Source organism: Chelonia mydas, chromosome 3 (genome assembly GCF_015237465.2).
Source record: "Chelonia mydas isolate rCheMyd1 chromosome 3, rCheMyd1.pri.v2, whole genome shotgun sequence".
In the NCBI taxonomy this organism is placed as follows: Eukaryota; Metazoa; Chordata; order Testudines; family Cheloniidae; genus Chelonia; species Chelonia mydas.
Genome location: NC_057851.1, coordinates 28,562,892 through 28,575,158, shown reverse-complemented (window position 1 = coordinate 28,575,158; position 12,267 = coordinate 28,562,892). Strand labels below are relative to the sequence as shown.

At 43.6% G+C, this 12,267-nt stretch overlaps 1 long non-coding RNA gene across 1 annotated transcript in view; it reads right to left on the bottom strand.

The window, feature by feature from the left end:
- Positions 1–6,733: 6,733 nt before the first annotated feature.
- Positions 6,734–12,267, bottom strand: part of LOC122464926 — a 29,790-nt gene continuing 24,256 nt past the window's right edge. Inside the window, exons 2-3 of the long non-coding RNA XR_006289367.1 lie at positions 11,761–11,866; positions 6,734–6,929 (exon numbers count right to left, since the gene is read on the bottom strand). This is a non-coding gene — a long non-coding RNA (uncharacterized LOC122464926). The remainder of the gene's footprint in view (positions 6,930–11,760; positions 11,867–12,267) is intronic.

Genomic DNA, 12,267 nt, shown 5'->3' with positions numbered 1-12,267 from the left:
GTGGGCTGTAGTCATGGCACCATAGCAAAAATTGAAAAATGTTTCGTGACCTTTTTATTAATTTTAACTCATGTTTTAAAATCATTGCATATATTAAAGTTAGCTCCACAAGCCGGTGAAGAAGCACAACAGCTACATCCTTCTTGGTTTCGTGTTACAATTTTGCACAACTCTGTTAATGAACTTTTGAATACAGTGTGTCCATCTTCAGTGGCTTCTTGTGTGTCCAGTACTTCCATTCCTTCAACTGATATGCTCATTAGTTCGTTCATATGATCAGGCAGAGGCACTGCTGACAGGTGAATGACCAGCTGGGAGAGACTGCTGCAAGCAGGGAGAGTCACAGTTGCAGTAATTTTAAGACAACTGCCAAGGATTACCCCTGAGAAAGCCAGCGGGTTTTCTCAGGTTGGACTAATTTGAACTTCAATCCCAGAGTATCTTCTGTTTTTTCCAAGAGGTTCAGTCTTTTTGTTCTCCTGCTGAAAAACGAGTATAATGAAGACATTACATTTATGGCTTTTTAAATGTCTTTTGAAGAGTCTGGCGCTCATACTAGTGCTAGTTGGAGTAGATGGCCTCTGCAGCGTGTACAGGAGAGATTAGGGTTACACTTTTCTCTGAGCAAAGCTTGTACTCCACTATGTCTTCCAGAGAAGTTTGCAGCTCCATCAAATGCACAAGCAGCCATCTGTTTGGGATCCAATTTACAAGTATTTAACTCTTCTAAGATATGGGTTGTCACAGATGCAGCCAATGTGTCTTCTATAACCTGAACATCTAGAAATAAATCTACTGGACTACCACTGGCATCAAGATAATGTATGCAATGACGTAATACTTGACATCCATTTTTATCGGTGCATTTATCAGCTCTTTATGCAATTTTTTTGAATGTGGTGAGAGAGTCCTTCACTTTTTCAACTGCTGAGTCTTTCACTGTTGCACCGCATGCTTCTAACCAGTCAGTTGAGTTTCTTGCAGAAAGATAGTGAACATTTGCCAGTCTTGTTCAGAGCCAGTGTCCCACTTCAGGATTAACAAGTGACAATGCACTTAACATTGGCCTCAAGTTTGTAGTGTGTGGTATCTCTTGCTTAAATAGAAAGTATGATGTGACAGCCATATGTTCGCATAAACTGTGTTGTGTCTCCAGCATTCTTAACAGCCTCATAAAGTACTTCTAATATTGGCTTTGACAGTGACTGGTTTATAAGGCTTTCTGCATATCGATGCAGTGCAGATGATTGGGGTTTTGTAGCCTTTTCACATAGTTTGTCAGTATTGACTTTGCAAGTTGGTCTGGAAAACCAAGCCCCTTCACATCAGTTGTAGATTTGGGAAGCTTTCCTTCTTCATAAGCTTTTATGCAAGAGGTGCACTGGTAGCCATCTTTTGTCACTTCAATAAATGGGAAAACTTTGACCGACAAACATTGGGAACTGCCTTTAGGTTTTGGAGACACTGTTTCTTCAGCAGGTTGCTGTATTTGTGCTTTGGGCTGGTCAGATATAGGATATATCACTTTAACCTTCAGATGACATATAGGTATATTCTTGGTTCTTGATGTGTTCTTTATCTTGGCTGGTTTTTGAGGCCTTTGAGTGGACAAATTGTGGCATTGTTTTTTGTCTTTTCATTTTCACTTGGACTTGCAATACATAAAACAGATATGAATAAATTAAATGTTTTGTTAGCATAATACAAATTTAACATAAGGATAATGCAAATTATGCCAAAACACATAACAGTTCTAGATTTCTAAAACAAAAAATATACATAAAAATGTATTCAATTTAAATTGACTTTGGAAAAGTAAGCAGTCATGGGATAAGAAGGAAGGTCTTCTCATGAATCAGTAACTGTTAAAAGACAGGAAACAAAGGATAGGAATAAATGGTCAGTTTTCAGAAGGGAGAGAGATAAATAGTGGTGTTCCCCCGAGGTCTGTATTGGGGCCAGTACTATTCAACATATTCATAAATGATCTGGATAAAGGGGTAAACAGTAAGACGGCAAAATTAGCAGACGATACAAAATTATTCAAGATAGTTAAGTCCAAAGCAGGCTGCGAAGAGTTACAAAGGGATTGCACAAAATTGGGTCACTGGGCAACAAAATGGCAGATGAAATTCAAGGTTGATAAATGCAAAATAATGCACGTTGGAAACATAATCTCAACGATACATACATAAATGATGGAATCTAAAATAGCTGTTACTGCTCAAGAAAGAGATTTCAGAGTCATTGTGGATTGTTCTCTGAAAATATCTGCTCAATGTGCAGCAACAGTCAAAAAAGCTAACAGAATGTTAAGAACCATTAGGAAAGGGATAGATAATAAGACAGAAAATATCATAATGCCGCTATATAAATCCATGGTACACCCACACCTTGAATATTGCCTGCAGTTCTGGTTGCCCCATCTCAAAAAAGATACATTGGAATTGGAAAAGGTACAGAAAAGGACAACTAAAATGATTAGGGGTATGGAACAGCTTCCATGTGAGGAGAGATTAATAAGACTGGGACTTTCCAGCTTGGAAAAGAGATGACTTAAGGGGGGATATGATAGAGGTCTATAAAATCTTGACTGGTGTGGAGAAAGTGATTAAGGAAATGTTATTTAATCCTTCACATAATACAAGAACCAGGGGTCACCAATGAAATTAATAGGCAGAAGGTTTAAAACAAACAAAAGGAAGTATTTCTTCAGACAACACACAGGCAATCTGTGGAAGTCATTGCCAGGGGCTGTTGTGAAGGCCAAAAGTATAAGTGGCTTCAAAAAGGAACTAGATAAGTTTATGGAGGATAGGTCCATCAATGGCTATTAGGTAGGATTGGCAGAGATACAACAGCATGGTCTGAGTGTCCCTTGCCTCTGTTCACCAGAAGCTGGGATTGGATGACAGGGGATGGATCACTTGATGATTGCCCGTTCTGTTAATTCCCTCTGAAACACCTGGCATTGGCCACTGTAGGAAGACAGGATGCTGGGCTGGATGGACCATTGGTCTGACCCAGTATGGCCGTTCTTATGTAAAATTAATTATGATATAATAATAAAAATGTTTAGTACAGAAACTCCCAAGATAACAACCTCTTGAGATAGTAACAATGTGAGATAACGACCTTGGCAAATAATGCATTTTTAAAAATCTTGGCCTACTAGGAAACATATGTTTATATAAGTTTCCCAGTCACAAATCTGGCATTCTGGAGCAAAGTCCCTAAAACATAGTCCAACAAACAAAGGTTCCTTTAACATCGCTGTCAAGTCTTCTTCCACCCCACCTCACTCACCGTTGTTGTCTTTGGTCACTGGAGTTCCGGAGTGCAGAGGTGCTTTCACGAGAGTTCACCTCCCATGGAGGAGGGAGGGGGGAAAGTACCTTGCTGATTCCTCCAGCTGCTCATCGCTTGCTCTGGCCACTGTTGTTCATCATGTCACCGTTCACTCTACCGCTCCATTGCCAATGGCCCTGTGCCCTCACCTTCTGCTGTCACCTACCACTATGACCTCTGCGAGTAGGTCTCTTGAGGTTCCACCCAGCTCTCAGTGATTTCAGCTCTCAGTGGGGGAACCTCACTGCTGGTGAAGGCTGGGCAAGTCTCTTCCACGGAAACACTGTCCCACAGCAGGTCTCAGCACTTAGGCCTGATTATCAGTGATTTCACTTCTAGTGGTATCCTAATAACAAAAGACTCTCAATGGTGCCTAATCAGCTCTATCTTTTAACAGGGGGTAGAGGCAGGTCAAATAGTGCTGGTCACTCTTAGGGCTGGTCTACACTACCGCTTAAGTCAATCTAACTGACATCACTCAGAGGTGTGATAAAGACACCCCCTGAACAACGCAAGTTACAATGGCCTAAGCGCTGTCCACATTGTGCTATGTCAGTGGAAGACGCTCTCCCACTGGCATAGCTTCCACCTCTCGCAGAGATGGAGTAATGATGCCGACAGGAGAGTGCTCTCCCACCGGAATAGCGCGTCTTCACCAGATGCTCTACAGTGGCACAGCTGTATCAGTGCCGATGCGGCGCGGTGGCGTCGACTTGCCCTTAGGCTATGTCTACGCTGCAGACCTTACAGCTGCACAGCTGTACCGCTGCAGCTGCACTGTTGTAAGGTCTCCTGTGTCGGTGCTCTGTGCCGGTGGGAGAGAGCGCGCCCACCAACATAGCGCTGTGCACACCAGCGCTTTTGTTGGTGAAAATCATGTCGGTCAGGGGTGTCTTTTTTTCACACCCCTGACAGACAAAAATTTTGCTGACAAAAGTCCTAGTATAGACAAAGCCTTAGGCAGAGCCCACACCACCAAGCAAAACACCTCAGTCCCCAGCCTCTCTCTCCACTGGGATCTGGCCTCCAAGCCCTCTGCTTAGCGAGTGTAGTTCACTTGAGGGTGGGTGACCCCCTCAGTCAGGACAAGCTACGCACAGTTCTGCTGCCCTTTAATTATAAAATAACAACATTGATAACAACATTTAATTACCCCGGCATTCAATTCTAAAGTGATTTATAACCCAACACCAGCCAGAACTGATCACTTGGGCAACACAACTCTGTCTGCTGGATACCTAGGCAGAATAGGTGTTTTCATATAAATACAATCTGGTCCTGAAGCCTTTCCCCCTCACCCACCCTAGGTCATCACTAGCTGTCAAGGGAGAGCTCATTCAGACCCTGCTTGCAAATCATAATTTAAATTATTAGGTCAGCCAACATCCCTGAAACGAATGCGTCGACAGTGTCATAAAAAACACAGCTGTGTGAGGAAGCTAGTCTTGGTTCATACTTTTCAAACCTATCATGCTTTTTCAGAGACACGTATTTTATCATATACTGTATGTGCTTTTAAAGTGTGTATTAATGTTTCAGTTTGAATTCAAATTTCCAGCCAATGACTAAATTGGCAACAGTGCATGTAACTAGTTGACCATGGGTGGGGTGTCTGGGAAAATTGGTGGAGGAGTGTAGGAAATCCCTGGCACTGCCCCTCTCCCTGCTCTGAACTAACCCCTGCTGCTGCCTGGAGGGGACCTGCCCCTCTGCCCCTCTGAACAGCCCCTGGAGTGGTACGAGGGCAAAATGCAAACAGATTTTTTTACCCAGCCCCCAGCCGCCCACCTGCTGAGCAGAGAAGGGGAAACTGCACATTTAGACTTTTATTCAATCAGAGAAAAAGGCCAAAGCTCAAATCTGCCTGGATTCTGCTGCTATTTAGTATCAAGTCCCCTTTTCTCGCACCAACCCCCCCCCCCCCCCGAATTCTGACAGCACTGGGTACAATTGCTACAAAATCCCAGTTCCAGCTCCTGGATTCAGGCAAATTTTGGCCTGATGCCCCCCATGTTCAAATGCATAAATCAAGAACAACTCTAGCCTCTTCTATTGCACCAAAAACATTCTGGGCTTTGATGAATCTTGTCACATGAGCACTGAAAAATTTTTGATCCACCATTTACATCTAGGTGCATCTTGGCAATTTTTGACTCTAAATTGTTCAGTATAAATGGAAAATCAGTGTAGCTGCTCCTCCTTTATTGGAAAAAATCTGCATTCCATTCTAATAGCACTGAAAACACACCTACATGATATCAGTTGCATGATCTGAGTTTTTACAAGGCTTATGGACTGTGGGGTCCAGAAGTTTTTGGTGCAGTAAGAGTTGAGAGACTGTTCCTCTAACCCCTAGAATATGGGAAATTTGAGCCAAACTTTGGCTGAAGACAGCAGGATCCAGATATCAGATTGGGGTTTTTGTAGTGCTCAGGCTTGAGGATATGCTGAGGTCTGGATTTTTTTGGTAAAAGTGGCTAGTCTTGTTTTCGACTTTGATGGTACAGTTTCAGGGTTGGGCCCAAAGACAAGCAGAACTCACATAGATCTGGTGGTGAGCTTTTTCCTGCCATTGGTGATGTGCCCACAAGTAATGCTGTTAGTGCTACTTATGTTTGGCTCTCAACAGTGCTACATTGTTAGCACAGTAGTGAAAATGACACCCAGACATTAGCCCCAAGTTATCTCACAAATGGGGAAGCACATGGGACGGAGGCACAAGAAATTAAGCAGCCATGATCAGAGTGGCCATCGACAGTAGAAAGATCACATCATCTTTATCTGAGTAGCTATAACAAGGTGCAACCTGCAGAGCTGGCAGGGTGTAGCCTGTGATGTTCCACAGCACCAACATAAAACACTGCATGCTTGGACCTGTCATCTCTGCTGGCTACATTTCTGTATGAAAGATAAAAGGTGGTTGCTGCCTGTTTCATTTTATGTAAGTTATGTGCAGTCCACAACAGCTAATATATTGCCAATACATCGTCTCATGGGGGAACACTGCCCTAGTTTGAAGATATGAATAAAAAGCACTGGAATATTAGGAAAAGCATAATTAATATATAAAATGAACAGGAGTTGCTGTCAAGAACTTAATGCATCCTTTCAACTGTTCCCCAGAGGAGAATTACAGTCAGGATTTCTGTAATGTTGTGCCAGCATTCAAAGAGGGCAAACAGGTTGACCTGAGTAATTAGAGGCAGGTTAAACTGACATCAATCCCTCACAAAATAACAGAAAAACTAATACAAAAATCAAACAATAAAGACTTAAAGGATGGATGCATGGACAACAGGTCTTGGCAGAGAAACCAGATTCCATTTTTTGATAAGTTTGATAACTGTGTAGATATAATAGACTTTTACAAGGCATCTTACTACTGCACAACATTCCGATTTTAAAAAGTAGCATTTTACGACGTCAGTTAAGCAAACGTTAAATGGATGAAGAACTGGCTAACTGTCAGATCTCAAAAAGTAGTTGGCAATGGGGAATCATCATCAAATAGGGATGTTTCTGATGGGGTTCCACAGGATTCAGTACTAGGCCCATTGCTAGTCAACATTTTCATCAATGATCTGGAAGTAAATACAAAATCACTGCTGATAAAATTTGCAGATGACACAAATACTGGCAGTCATTCATTATGCAAGGTAACCTATTTCCCCTTGTTTTTTCCTCCCCCCCCCAGACGTTCTTGTTAAACCCTGGATTTGTGCTGGAAATGGCCCACCTTGATTATCATACACATTGTAAGGAGAGTGATCACTTTAGATAAGCTATTACCAGCAGGAGAGTGGGGTGGGGGGAGAGAAAACCTTTTGTAGTGGTAAACTCCCATTTTTTCATGGTTTGTGTGTATAAAAAGATCTGTACTTTCCACAGTATGCATCCGATGAAGTGAGCTGTAGCTCACGAAAGCTTATGCTCAAATAAATTGGTTAGTCTCTAAGGTGCCACAAGTACTCCTTTTCTTTTTGCGAATACAGACTAACACGGCTGTTACTCTGATTCCTCCTCCTGGCAGTCCTAGCTGGGGGGGTCTCTGCCCCACTAGGACTGCAGCCTCCTCCATACCTTATGCTTGCAGGGATCCAGTATCACTGGCCCCATGGCTGCACAGGGAGCCCTCTGCAGCCCCACTGTCATAGATTCATAGATATTTAGGTCAGAAGGGACCATTATGATCATCCAGTCATGGCCCCACTCACTGACTTACCAGCTGGGAGTGTGGGAGCTGTCTCCAGGTTGGATCTGTTCAGCAGCGGGATGGCTTCCCCCATGGCTGGAGGCTCGTCCTCCTGGTTATGGTCCCGGAGGAAAGGATATCTTCCTGGCAACGCTGGCCATGTGGCCAGGCAAGGTGCACTTGAGCAGGTGATCACCTGACAAAAGGCTAAGGCAGCCGCTAAGTAGGGTTGTCAGGTGTCCGTTTTTTTGACCTGAACGCCTGGTCAAAAAGGGACCCTGGCGGCTCTGATCAGCATTGCTGACCAGGCCATTAAAAGTCTGGTTGGTGGTGCAGTGGGGCTAAGGCAGACTCCCTGCCTGCCCTGGCTCTGTGCAGCTCCCAGAAGAGGCTGGCATATCCAGCTCCTAAGCAGAGGCATGGCCATGGGGGCTCCACGCACTGCCCCAAGTGCCAAGTGCCAGCTCCACAGCTCCCATTGGCTGGGAACCACGGCCAAAGGGAGCTGCAGGGGTGGCGTCACAGACAGGGCAGCACGCACAGCCACCTGGCTGCCCCTGCGCCTGGGGGCCGGAGGGAAATGCTGGCCACTTCTAGGAACAACCTGAGGTAAGCACCACCTGGAGACTTCACCCTGTTACCAGAAGCTGCTGATATTCCATAGTCTGGTAAATGTTTTGTGCACTGAAGTGATTCTAATGAATCCGATCCATGGTTCAAGCTTTTTATTAGCTCTGCTTCGCAAGCATGCATTGGCAGCACACATTTGCCCACATCTTCATCAGCGGAAGAAAATACCTACCTGAAGTTTTTGCTTACCAGCAAGCTGCAATTAAGGATCCTTTGAGTGTTGAGAAATTCTCTGTAGTAACTGATGAAACCCCACAGCTTTCTGGGCAGCCAAAATTAATGTCTTTACAGTGTTCTGCAGTGATCAGAATAAATCACTAAACAGTAATCTCCTGAAGCCTTCTGTTCTTCAGTGCAGTGTGGGATTCATTTAAATTTGGGTTCAAGATGTGTCACCAGAGCACGACCAAACTTGGGGAAACTATGTGTCAATCAACAGTGACTCCATAGTCATGGACAGCGCTATCGTAGACTGGGGGAGACGATACCTCCCTAAACAGCCCAGCATGGCCCCGCCCACACTCCACTCGGAAGGCCCCCTCCTGCTTGCCTTTTCCTCTTGGCCCCAGCCAAGGCAGGCTGGCTGCTACTCTTCAGGGAAGCATGCTGGGGCTGGGGCTGGAGCTAGATCCACCCATGCAGACTAACTTGCAAGACTGGGCTTAAATAGACAGGATGAGATAGGTAGGCATAGAACACAGAAAGAATAGGAAGAAGGAAAACGAGTGACCAGAAGAACACAAGGCTGCATATTTTAACTAGCTGTACAATTTGGACGCTTTGTAGTTATTTGTCATTTTAATGAAATAAGTGAACAGGGGCTGTTAACGAATCACTAATAGATCACTCACCTACCCATTATCATTTGGTTGGCATGGTGGAGTGGATTTAAGAAAGTACCTCTAGTCTATCCCCATTCAAAACCTATCTCTGACTGTACCTAGGCTCTCCTGAGAGGTTCAGCTCAGCCTTGTTTAGCCATAACCACCGACTCAATATAACTCTTTATAAAAAGAAATCTTCCCTACCCCAATTATGCTGCAGCTGACCAGGCAACTCAACGTATTTTTAAGACAAAAATACAAAACTCTTAAACCAATATTAACTGAGTTACCTAGTCACAAACAAACCTGCCTGCAATGTAAGAGATACTCAGCTACTGCCACATGCTTCCCAGAACACCACACAAGCCTAGAGTCAGGGTTCATGCCAGGGGGAAATGATTTAATTCAAGGCAAGCTAAATAAATTGGCTTAAATCACTTGATTTTTTTCAAGTCATTTTTAAAGGTTGACTTTGTAAAGCTAATTTGAAAATTTTTGCTATTGCAAATTTAGATTAAAATACATAAAATTCAAGATACCCTACCAATAATGGCAATTATAAAAAAAAAACCCAGCATTTATAATGTAGTTCATTATAAATTTTATAATATAGAGTGTTACAAAACTGCTATATGCAAAAAAACCCCAAGATATTGAAAATTAAGACCTTGATCCTGCAGACACTTAAATATTGAAACCAATGGGACAGCCACTGGGTTTGAAGTTAAGGATGTGCCAAACAACTGCAGCAACAGGGACTAAAATTGTATTTTTATTTTAAAAAATTTAGTGGCATAAAATCTGTTAACAACAGTAAAAATTATTTTGAAGGGACAATGAAATGTTATCTAGCCTTTCTATACATTAGCAAAGTTATTGGGCACATATTTATACTCACAGGCCAACATTTTCAAAATAGGAGACTAAAGATAGGTTCCTAAGACCCAGATCCACAAAGGTATTTAGGTGGCTAAGTCCCAGTTTTACTCTCCATTGTGCTGCCTAACTCTGTGTGCGCCTAAACTAATTCAGTGACTAAATTTCTGCTGTAAAAGTTCCCTTGGTACCAAAGTTTCTGCCTCAGGGCATGCACGCTGCCTCCTGTCTCTGGGCATCCAGGCACTTATTTCCTGGCTAAGCCCCATGCTATCCACGAACCCGTGAAGGCAGGCAAAGGACTGCCTCTCTCACCTATGGGGCCCAATCCAACAGGTGTGTTCAGAGGCTGCCTGCTGGATCAGGTCCCATTCAGAATCCGGCTGAAGAAGGTGGTGGTGGTTTTGCTATCCGCCTTATAAATTTTAGCCCAGTGGTTAGATCATTTAACCAGGATGTGGGAGACGCAGGTTCAATTCTCCTCTCTGCCTGAGGGGGGAGAAAGGATTTGAACATGTGTCTCCCACCTCTCAAAAGAATGCTGCCACCACTGAACTATGGGATACTCTGATGTGAGAATCCCTCAATCTCTCCTATTGAAACTGTTCCACTGTGTTTTAAATGAAGGGTCACTGGAGCAGGGGGGCTGGACAATGAGTCTCCCACCTGACTGGTGGGCACTCTAACCACTGGGCTATAGAGCCATTATCTCTTTCTCTCTCATGCCCAATGACTCTGTAAGTATATATCCAAAGTGGAACAGCTTCAACAGGAGACACTGAGAGAGCCTCACATCAGAATAGCTATAGTTCCATGGGTAGTGCACTCACCTGAAAGGTGGGAGACCTCTGCTTAAATCTTTTCTCCGCATCAGACAGAGAGGAGGAACTGACCCTGGGCCTCCCACAGCTCAGGTGAGCACTTGAATCACTGGGCTAAAAATTATAAGATGGGCACTTCTTTTTCCTCCTCCTGTTTTATGTGGAGTGAGGCACCTGCCTCACTCATTCTTGCAAGAAATGACTTAGACACCTATACCGCCTGACTCTAGGAGAGGGGCTTTTGGTTGTGGATCGCTAGCAGAGACAGGTGCCTCCCTGCAGCTCTGACTTAAGTGCTTATTTCCATGAGAGGGACAGGGTTTAGGACACACCCTTGTCCTTGGCATCTCCCATTGGCTAGCTTAGAAGGCTTCCCACTTAGCATCCTGGCTTTTGTGGATCACATTCTCAGGTACGTATCTGTCCCCATTCATTGTATAGGGAGTCTAGGTGCCTCACTCAGGCTTTGTGATCACCGTGTTGTTCATGTAATTTTCTAGGCACCTGTAAGTTAAGTGTTGTGAAGCTGAGCGCACCCACCTAAGTCCCTATTTATGTAATCAAATCTAGTATTTTAAAAAATGTTTAAATGACTTAGGAGCACAAGTGTCATTGACTTCAAACTGTAAACGCTGACAGAAGTGTGTAGTATGGTTGAAACATTCCAGATTTGGCTTGTGGAAGCCCCAATGTACTGGAAGCTACTGTTGATTAAAATATAGCATGAACTATTTGAGACACCTCTAGGCTAGGCCCTAGCACCTCATAGCCCCAGCACCTCTGGGCTTGCTGGGTCAGTTATGAAAGTAAAAAAAACTGCTTGAGCCCTAGCACCTAATTGTTTGAGCCCCGGCACCTCTTTCATGACAAATTAAGTACTGAACAATGCCTAACATCCATTTTAAAACTATAAACTGGGAAGTAAGGAACTAGGAAAGTGTGTACAAAAATCTGATTTAAGTTTAAAAATCAATTGAAATGAAAAAGAGTCATGATTTACAATTTAAAAATTTAAATTTCATACTTTCTTTTTAAAATTCATGAGTTTATCTAGCCTGGTTTAGCTCACCTCAGACCCAGGAAACCCCAGCTTCTGGCCGAGCTTTCATTTCAGGGAGTTTCTCCCTGCAGGGAAGAGACCAAAGGTAATGTTCCAGCTGTCACAGGCCATCCTGCTGTGTTAAAAAGAAAAAGCCTATCATCAACTGACAATTAAATGAGATAACTTAATAATAGCTCACCAAGCCCTTCTGAATTGCACAGCATATTGTACTATTGACTTCATTTACTTACTTGTCCCCAGAAATAAATCTTGTTGAGTATAAAAAGAAGAGTGGGGCCTTTCAAAACATCCCTGTAGCAGGGTGCTGCCAGAACACACTGCGCCATGGTATAGTACTGCAGTCACCCTGCCTCAGTTTCCCCTCTTAGTTCTCCAATTATCTCACATGCACCCAGGAGCTTTAAAATAACATTCCCACTCCAGGGGCCATCACAAAATAGACACACAAATCCATTGGCCAGTCCAGGCTCAGATCACTCCAACTATGGTGCAGCGTCTCCGCAGCCTTCCTAC